Below are 10298 nucleotides of genomic sequence, written 5' to 3'. Positions count from 1 at the left end.
AGGTTAATGCAAGATTCTTTACATACACACAAAATTGTGTGCAGTTACTGATCTAGTTAAAGCACCTTAGAGCTTCAAAGTGCCTTTTCATTTATCAGGTAATTGGAGTGCCTATCTTTTTTCTCAATATAATTTATGTCTTAGGGATTTCTGTTAGATCTGTTAGGTTGAGAGGGTTTTAATGTAAAGAATCTTGTTTTGCAGTGATCTTGATGGACATCTATTCTTGCAACAGACATGTATTAGACTAAGGACCATATAATGGAGAATGAAGCATTTTAGAGAATTAGTAGCTCATAGTTTGGATTATATAATTTATGACATAGATTATATAATTATAGCAATTCTAATTCAGGATTATTTTTCTTGATAAATTATGACAAGTACCACCAAATATACTAAACAGTTCTAAGTAGGTGGGATTACCTGATTTGATATTTTTTGGGCTGGGGATATAGCTCAGTTGGTAGAGTGCTTGCCTCACATGCACAAGGCCCTAGGTTCAATCCCCAGCACCAAAATAAATATATATATATATATATATATATATATATATATATATATATATATATATATATAAAATGAAGGTGTTTGGTGTGGTAAATATCGACTAACTTTATTAATTGACAATATATGTAGTGATTGAATTTCAGGGATGGTGTATGCTACTAGTTGTTAGAAGCTATGATTTCTCTCTCCAATTTAAAAAAAAAAAAAATGACCTCAAGCTATGCCACTCATCCCTCAACCTTTTAAGCAAAATTGGTTAAAGTAAATGGTATTGATTTAGGCCCTTATCCCCAAATTCTAGGCCAAGATTAAAATTTCAGCTATCCATAGAGGGGGAAAACTGCTAAAAGAAGGTTGTCAACTCAAACATTTAATATGAGATTATCCCAACTTTTATAGTACCTGTGTTTCCTTTCTTTAATGAAATGATAGTAATGTTACTTGCTTTAAATATATTTTTGGTGGGGCTGGAGATATAGCTCAGTTGGTAGAGTGCCTGCCTTGCACATAGGGCCTTGGGTTCAATCCCCAGCACCACCAAAACAAACAAACAAAAAGTCTCCTTGGCAAAATGTTAGAAGCTCTGTCTGTATTGGTCCCTACTATTTTTTTTTTTTTTTTTGAATTTTGATATTTATTTTCTATTTAGTTTTCGGTGGACACAACATCTTTGTATGTGGTGCTGAGGATCGAACCCGGGCCGCACGCATGCCAGGCGAGCGCGCTACCACTTGAGCCACATCCCCAGCCCCCTACTAGTTTTTTTAACAGCTCCACAAAATGTAAAAGTCTAAGCCAAGTTCTATCAAAGTTCTGAGACATGTTATTTCATTAGTAACAGTTTTGATATGTAGTTTGTGTGAAATTTTTCATATCTGATGATTAGCACAATGTCTTGAGGCTTCATGAAAGTTACTGTAAAGAAAAGCAAAATTTATTTTCACTCACTTTACTAGCATGAATCCAAACTAAAGGCAATGCCAATTTATCCTGTCCCTTTCACTGCCTGTCACTTTAAATGATTAAACCACACAACATGGAATTCACAAAGGATGAGTGTTAACTGTGGGAAGGCGTACACCCAACAATAAATCCACATTTTTTTTTGCAAATGTTCACAGCACCTTTATTCATAATTATCTCAAGAATGGAAGCAAGCAAGATGTTTTTTAATAAGAGGATAGATGAACAAACCATGGTGAATATATCCAGTGGGATATTTATCAATATTAAGACAAACATAAAAAGTTAGCAATCAAGCCATGAACAAATGTGAATACACATTTTTGTGGGTTTAAGAAATCTGAGCTGGAGCCAGACATGGTGGCTCAGGCCTGTAATCCTAGAGACTTGGGAGGCTGAAGCAGAAGGATAGCAAGTTTGAAGCCAGCCTCAGCAATTTAGCAAGGCCCTAAGCAACTTAGCAAGGCCCTAAGCAACTTAGCAAGACCTTGTCTCAAAACAAAAAGAGTTGGAGATGTGGCTCAGTGGTGAAGTGCCCCTTTTGTACCTAAACAAGAAATCTGGGCTGGGGCAACTTGAAGAACTGAAGCAGGAGGATCACAAATTCAAAGCCAGCCTCAGCAACTTAGACCCTGTCTCAAAAAAGGGGGGGTGGGGATGCAGCTCCCTAGTAAAGGGCCTAATCCCTAGTACTATAAAAAGTAAAAAAAGAAATCTGGGCTGGGGATATAGCTTAATGGTAGAGTGCCTAGCATGTGCAAGGCCCTGGGTTTAATTCCCAGCACCACAAAAAAAAAAAAAAAAAAAGTTTCATAAATAAAGGAAATGCATATATTAGCTGAAGTTACCAGGAAAGCGGAAAGACTAAGCCTCAAACATGGACCAGAAGAATGCCAAGCTTAAAATGTCAGCCAAGCATTTTGTGAGACACTCCTCACTTTTAGTAATACCTGCATCTGAGAATAAAATACTCCTTTCTAGTTCTTCCAAACTATCTCAGGATATCCATAAGTCAATTTCTATCAAGATCTGAAGCTTAACATGTGAGATTATGTAAATATACAGGGTTGTACAGATTCCCAGCTTTGTTAGGTAATACTGCCTACAACATGTTCACTACTGGGTTAGTCAGAGGCTCCTCTGTGTATGTCAGACAGGAGAGATGATGTCTCTTCTGGCTCTATCATCCATTAAGCTTAGTTGAATCTGTTAAATTCATTTCAAAACCTCCCAACCATGAAAGGTGAAGTTCACTTATATAATCTGTCCCTGTATAGTAATCCTTCTTCTTTATCCTAACATTTCTTAACACAGTGTTCCTCTCATTCTAGAGAAGGCTGTGCTTTCACCTTAATACTGTGGTTTTAGTTTTTAAATTTCTCAGCCATCATTTTTCCAATGTAGTAGATTTCACTTTCCACTTCTCATCCCTTAAACAAAGAGCGGTGTGATCATCACTTAATGCAACCTCATTCCTTTCTCCCTGCCCCCACCCTCACCTCCATCCTCTCCCATTTCTGGGTACTGAAGGTGGAACCCAGGGGCACTCTACCACTGAGCTACATCCCCAGCCCTTTTTATTTTTATTTTGAGATGGGGTCTCACTAAGTGCCCAGACTGGCCCTGAACTTGCAATCATCTTGCCTCAGCCTCCTGAGTCAATGGGACTCCAGGCTTGTGCCACTGTGTCCAGATCCCTTTCTCTCAATATTATTTCTCTTAGAATCCAGAGGGAAACTGCTTCTAGCATGGAAGCCCATATAATGTTTAAATTGCTTTTTACTGCTTCAGTCGTGACCCGGGACGCCACCTAGTGTGGAATCTCTGATAATGAAAATATTAAACCATAAGCTACATTTTATATTTTAAATTGTCAGCAGGATATACACCTGACTTGAGTCCCTGGTCCTGAAGTAACATTGTACCCCTCAAAATTTGATCCCTTAATAACAGTTTACATATCTATAATTTCCTGATAGTTTTGGCAGCTGGTTTGGGAAATCATTGGTAGTAATGTTCCAGGACTTACTGATGTTTAACTCGTGAGAAAGAACTAATAAGTCAAATTTTGAGCATTAAGGTATTCTCAGTACCTAGAACAGTTATAAGCACATAGAAGATGTTCAATAAAACTTGTTTCAATTAATAGATTTGAATGCAATTTTTAAAAGTCACAAAGATAATTGCCAAAAAGTATTTCTGTTTATTCTTCCCCAAACCCTGATACTTCTTTTCCATACTGAAAATGTACTGAATAGTTATCTTATCCTAACAAGATTGGCTATTATTCAGGTTACCTAATCAACATTCCTGTGGCTAACTAAACTGGTGGTATAAAGACCAACCAACAAAAACTACTATCCAGGGCTGGGGCTGTAACTCAGTGGTAACACACTTGTCTGGCATGTATGAGGCCCTGGGTTGACAACCACCACCAAAAAAAAAAAAAACAGGAAAACTGCTCTCCAGGGTAGCTCATTTTAAGCCAGTATCACATGGTGCATTATATTTAGGGGGACATACAGTACATGGTTCTTTCAAACCCATGGACAGCACTGTAAGAAACAACGGCAAGGGGTCTTCCCTACACTGGGCAGCAACTTCCTTGCTACAATCCCTCACCGGAGAAGGAACACCTGCTCCCAGGTCGTCTCCACCCCCTACTTGGTCCTGAGCACCCTTCAGCTCTATGCAGCAAGGCTGAAATGAACAGACACTGACAGATGACAGCTTCAGAACCTTGGCAATCTCCCATTCCCCTGACCTCACTTGTCCCTAGCCGCAGCTTTTAAAGCAGCACCTTTTCAAGGGACATGGACACAGCAATCAGCAGCTGCCTCGCCATCAGCGGTGCCAGGAACACTCCTCTGCGGCAGTGGCCTTTCTCCTATGTCATTCTGGGTTTTCCCTCTCAGAGGTTGCAGGGCCCTCTGCCTGCTGGTGGCCTTTCTCATCTTCTTCAGCATGTGAAGATGTTCTCTCCATTTCCCGTTGTTCTTTCTCATGTCTACCCTATATGTTCCTTTTCCCATACCTTCACTGGGTAGTCTGGGGGAAATGGTTGACTAGGTTTTTAATAAAGGGGGGAAAAATACTGTGGTACAAAAAGAAGAAGAAGTGGGGGTTGGGGAGTCTGCTTGCCGCTTGGTAAAAGGCTAAACTTTTTGGTGTTCGTCAGCCTAGAAGGCCTGCTGGGTACTTTTTTTCCCTCCTTGGGGCAGGGTTGATGGGTGCAACAATCACAGGTTTTTAAATCGGATTTGATTCAAATCCCTGCTCTACTCTTCATTAGGTAAAATCTTGAAGAAGTTATCTTCTATGATGGTTAATTTTATGTGTCACCACAGGGTGCCCAGATATTGGGTCAAATATTCTTCTGAGAGTTTATGAGTGTTTGGGGAAGAGCTTAACATTTTAATTGTTAGATTGGATGAAGCAGATGGCTTTCCCTAGAGTAGGTGGGCCTTGTGCAGTCCTCTGGAGACCTGAATAGAACAAAAATCTGACTGTCCTCCAGGAAGAGAGAATTCTTCTTGCCTGACTGCCTGTCTTTGAACTGAATGGTCTCTCCCTGGGTCTCAAGCCTGCTGGCCTTCAGACAAACTATACCATCTGCTCTCCTGGGGCTCCCAGGCTTGCTGACTCACCCTGCAGATCTTGTCAGCCTCTGTAATCTGGTGAGCAGATTCCTCATGAAACATCTATTTTTGCCTCTCTCCCTCTCCCTCTCTCTCTCCCTCTCTCCCTCCTATAGGTTCTGTTTCTCTTGAGGATCCTAACCAACATGACCTCTTTCTTTTCTCTCTTTCTTTCAGCATGTGAAAGGGGAATTATACCTACCCTAGGAGGGTTACAGATACTGAATTTACCCATCCATCATGGTATCTCATAATACATACCAGTTTGGCTTCCTTACCCTAAAACATGTCACCTGCTAAAAGCAGCACAGAGACTCAGAGTGGTTTCTTACATAATACAGAGAAATGATTGACCATTGCTAATTTTATTTTTTTTTTTAAATGTTTACATCAATTTTCTTTTTTATTATTTATTTATTTGTTTTTTAGTTTTCGGCGGACACATCTTTGTATGTGGTGCTGAGGATCGAACCCGGGCTGCACGCATGCCAGGCGAGCGCGCTACCACTTGAGCCACATCCCCAGCCCAGCTAATTTTATTTTGTTAACATTCCCAAGATAATTTTCTACAAATTTCCCCTATTTTCTGTATGAGAAAGAGATTTAAAAATAAAATCAGTTTTTTCAAGTTAGAAGATCTTTCCACAGTGATTTCTACAAATAATTATTGAACACCAACTGTTTGCCAGGTAACAAGACCAAAATTAATCCCTACCCTCACTGAGTGTATCAATTAGTCAACACACAATCCCCCACTCAACTCTTAGTGTGGGGGGAAAGTTAGTGTAAAAGACAAGTAATCAGGCCATTAGTAAGATGATTAGAGACATGAAGTGGAAGAGATAAGAACAAAAGCAACAGACTCATCAAGTGAAAGCAGGAAAAAGGACTAAACTGAGGTAGAAGAGGTTGGTCTTCCTTGTCTTGGCCAAAACTTGAAAGGACTTGCATTTAACCATGACCCCTTTCCTGGAGAGGAAAAAAAAAAAAAAGTGAAATCAATGGTGGCTATGTATTGTTGTCTTTGCCTAATTAAGAAATACCTGATGCAGGTGGAAATGTCTGGTGATCTCAGTACAAATAGTGTTAAGGTGTTTAAATTTGTTAATTGATACATAGCAACATTAACTTTGTACACATTAATGGAGTAACTTGTGATGTTTCAATACATGTATATATTGTGTGATGTTTAAATCAGGTTAAATAAATCTCTCTCCAAAACATTTATGATCTCTTATGGTGAGAACATTAAATTGAATAGCTTTTTGAGATATACAGTACATAATTGTTATCTATTGTCATCCTACTGTGCAATAGCACACCAGACCTTCCTAATCTTACCTAACTATAACTTAGAATCCACTGATAAACCTTTCCTCATCCTTCCTCCCTATTCTCCTCAGCCTCGGCTAACCACCATTCCACTCTCAACTTCTATAACTTTTTTAGATTACACATATGAGTGAGATCAAGCAGTACTCACCTTTCTGTGTTTGGCTTATTTTACTTAACATAGTGATCTCTAGTTTTATCCACGTTGTCGTAAATGACAGGATTTCATTCTTTTTTATGGATGAATAGTATTCCATGCATACATGTACCACATTTTCTTTATCCATTCTTCAGTTGATGGACATTTAGATGGTTTTCACTTCTTAGCTAATATGAATAATGCTGCAATAAACATAGAAGTGCAGATGCCTATTATAGATGAAGCTATACCACAAAGTAATTTTTTAGAAAATATGGAATACTTCATAAATGTCATGCAGGTACAGGGGTCATGCTAATCTTTCTGTATCATTCCAATTTTAATATATGTGCTGCTGAAGAAGCACATACCATGATGTAATTCTGAAGAAAATTAGTTTATCAGTTTATGTCATAAACATTCTCAGTATTCACTGCCCATTAATGAGTTCCCTGGGGGGAATCCCAACAAAAAAACTGGGGGCTGTTGGTCAGGTAATTTAACTTCTGTAAGCTCTTATAACATAGGGATATGAGGACTATCTCACAGAGCTGTCATGAAAATTAAATGCAGATGAAGCACTTGTCAAAAGGCAAAATCACAACAAATTAGTTATAGATCTAATTGGCTTTTATCAATGATTCATGAAATGAAGTCAGCCTCCATTCTACAAAGTAAAATGAGAACTCCCACTGGGCAATAGCAGAAGAGTGGGGGCCTGGGAGTTACAAGGTGATAGTAAGGACACCGAACAGTAAAAATAAAAATTAGATAAAACTGATTGGTTAACATCAGGTTATATGCCCCTTCCCCTGCTGATGATCAAACCCAGGACCTCATGCATGCCAGGAAAGCACTCTACCACTGAACTACACTGCTAACTCTGGGTTACTCCTTTATAAGAAGTAAAGCAGGGGGCACTTTCTAATTATGCTGACTCAGCTAGACTGGAATCTCCTGTTATCAGAAAAACTGGTCCGTTTGGGGGATCTATGTGCTTCCTTTAACTTCCCTTTTGATTAAGTGGCAGTTATCAATGAGTGCTCCATTTTGGCCTCTTCAGTCTTTTGGGCCCAGTGCAGTGGCTCAGTCAAAAACAATGGCCTCCTACAATTTTTTGTTTTGCACTCTTTACACAATGCCCACGGACATCCGGTCATGTGCTTAATTATTCATTAGCCATTGAGATTCAGGTGTTTAGCAGCTTTCAGAACGCTATAGGAACCATTACTCCTGCAGAGTCATGACTTTCAATTCACAGAAGCCATTTTCTTAATAGGAAACTCATTCTAACTCAATGGTTTGGTAGGGAAGGTTGCCTTATTTGCAATGCTCTTTGGTCAACACTGTCTAAAGACCCCAAAGAAGAAAGGGAGAAGTATAAAAGCAATCAACATACCACGCAAGGGACAAGGCTGGAAATTTGAACTGAGAGAAGTATCCCAAACATTCCTTCATATTCTAGTGCCCTCCACTGTCCTCCAGCCTGCTGGGTTAATATCTGCTCCTTAGGAGGAAAGGGGGGCCCCCCCCCCCCCCCGCAAAGTTCTGGAAATCCCCAGGCCCACCAGGGGGAGTGCTGGCGGCAGCTTTCTGTGCAAGATAAGAGTACAAGTAGGTTCAAGACTTTATTTTGTAAGTTTCTCATAAATATATCATCAAGAGTAGAAGGACTGCAGTACCAGAGATTAACATAACTGTGCCATTTCATTGAAATAAACTGTTTCAACAAGCTAAGTTTTTAATCAATATCCTAAGAAAGGGAGAATGCAGTAAACTCTATGGGCAGAATCAAATATTACAGTAAACTGATCAAACAAGTAGATCTTAAAAAAAAAAAAAAGTTTTTTAATAAAAATGCAAGCAGATCTCAGACTGTTCTTTTATCAGTGAGTACAGAAAAATGCACAGCTTGGATAAGAGCTTTAAGCAACTCCACATGTAACATCCAATAAAATTTCTAATCTTGCACTGCCTTCAAATACATCTTAAACTGTAGGAAATATATAAAATAACACACTTCCTGTGTGGAACGTACTTCTCTAACTTTAATCTTCTAATTTCCAAAGGGAAACGACTTTGGCTTTTCCTGCTTGATAAGAAAGATTCGTACATTCATAATTTTTGACTAGGGTAAAGCAAAGAGTCAACTTTCTAGATGTTTATCTCTTTCTCTGCATGTATTTACATACGGTATTTATGATGTCTTACAAGATAAATGTCACTTTAGAGGTACAAATCAATGCCTGAAGTATGCAATCAGAAAAGAAGTGAACAGGGCTAGGGACGTAGCTCAAAGGTCCTGGTTTTGATCCCCAACACCAAGAAAGGGAAGGAAAGGAAGAAAGGGAGGAAGGGAGAAAGAGAAGAAGGAAGGAAGGAAGATGTGCATGCAAAAAGTCCAGAGAGATCCAGAGGAAAGAGCTCTTTGAATTACAATAGTTGGACAAGGGTACTTGGAGCAAGGTATAGTAGCACACACCTGTAATCCCAGCTCTTAAAGAGGCTGAGGCAGGAGGATCACAAGATTGAGACTAGCCTGGGCAAGTTAGTAAGACCCTGTTTTGAAATTAAAAGGGCTATGACTGTAGCTCAGAGGTAAATCACTACCTAGCATGTGCAAGACCCTGGAATCAGTCCCCAGTACCACACATACACGCACACACCCATGCATGCACAACCACATGGAAAAAATCAAACATGAGCTAGCTCTTGAAATACCAAGCCCACAGTAAGGAATGAAGAATCTGTTACAGTTGCATGTTCATTGAAGCTAGCCCAAATATCCTTACCCTCAATCATGTGTGAACACAGGCCACAGCAATGAAAGAAAAGTTCCATATGAAATAGAAATTTCATGACAGCTTCCTCTTATGCAAAGGCCATTAAATTTTCTTTATTCTCAGTTATTTGGGCTTTCTGTTTAAATCAGATGATTCATAAGAATCTGACTATAAACACTATCATATTGGTACAGAGTTTTATGGATATCACAAAATAGTTTTCTATATTATCTCAGTTGATTGTCACAGCAACCCTGTGAGGTAGCAGGTAGTGTTTCTTGGTCTTCGAGTTATAGAGAGCCTGAAAACTTAGGTGTCTTGCCAAGTTCACACAACGGGAGAGTGGGAGTCAAAATCGCTATATGCTGACTTGAAGTCCTGCATGCTCTCTGCAGCAATAGGTCACCTCTTTTATCATACACAAACATGTAAATATAGTCCACCCTTCCATATCTGCAAGTTCTGAATCCACAGATGAGACCAACCACAGATTGAAATTTTTCTGGGAATGCACAATGCCCTGAGTTTAATCACTGACATCCAAAAAAGCAGGGGTGGGAACATACATTGGCACTGAACGTGTACATGTACACTGTTTCCTTCTCATATTTCCTTTTTAAAATTTATTTTATTTTTATTTATTTATTTATTTATTTATTTTGCAGTACTGGAGATGGAACAGGAAGTGATCTATCACTGAGCCACATCCCCAGTCCCTTTAATTTTTTTTTTTTTTTTCATTTTGAAACAGAGTTTCTTTAAATTGATGAAACTGGTCTCAAATTTGCAATCTTCTTGCCTCAGCCTCCCTAGTCACTGGGATTATGACCCTTGAAGTCATTATCCCCTAAACAATTCAGTATAATAACTGCTGAGAGCCATAGCCATGTAGGATGAATGGCATTTTTGGTTGAAAGGTGACCCTGCTCAGGG

General features: G+C 39.2%; 1 pseudogene; it reads right to left on the bottom strand.

Annotated features, from left to right (window-relative positions):
• Window positions 1-6850: 6850 nt before the first annotated feature.
• On the bottom strand, window positions 6851-6949 carry LOC114089553 (U6 spliceosomal RNA; annotated as a pseudogene).
• Between the last annotated feature and the right edge of the window lie 3349 nt (window positions 6950-10298).

The sequence above is a fragment of the Marmota flaviventris genome, chromosome 4, assembly GCF_047511675.1.
Source record: "Marmota flaviventris isolate mMarFla1 chromosome 4, mMarFla1.hap1, whole genome shotgun sequence".
Classification (NCBI taxonomy): Eukaryota; Metazoa; Chordata; class Mammalia; order Rodentia; family Sciuridae; genus Marmota; species Marmota flaviventris.
The sequence above is the reverse complement of the archived record's forward strand: the minus strand, read 5'-3'. Positions and strand labels throughout refer to the sequence as shown.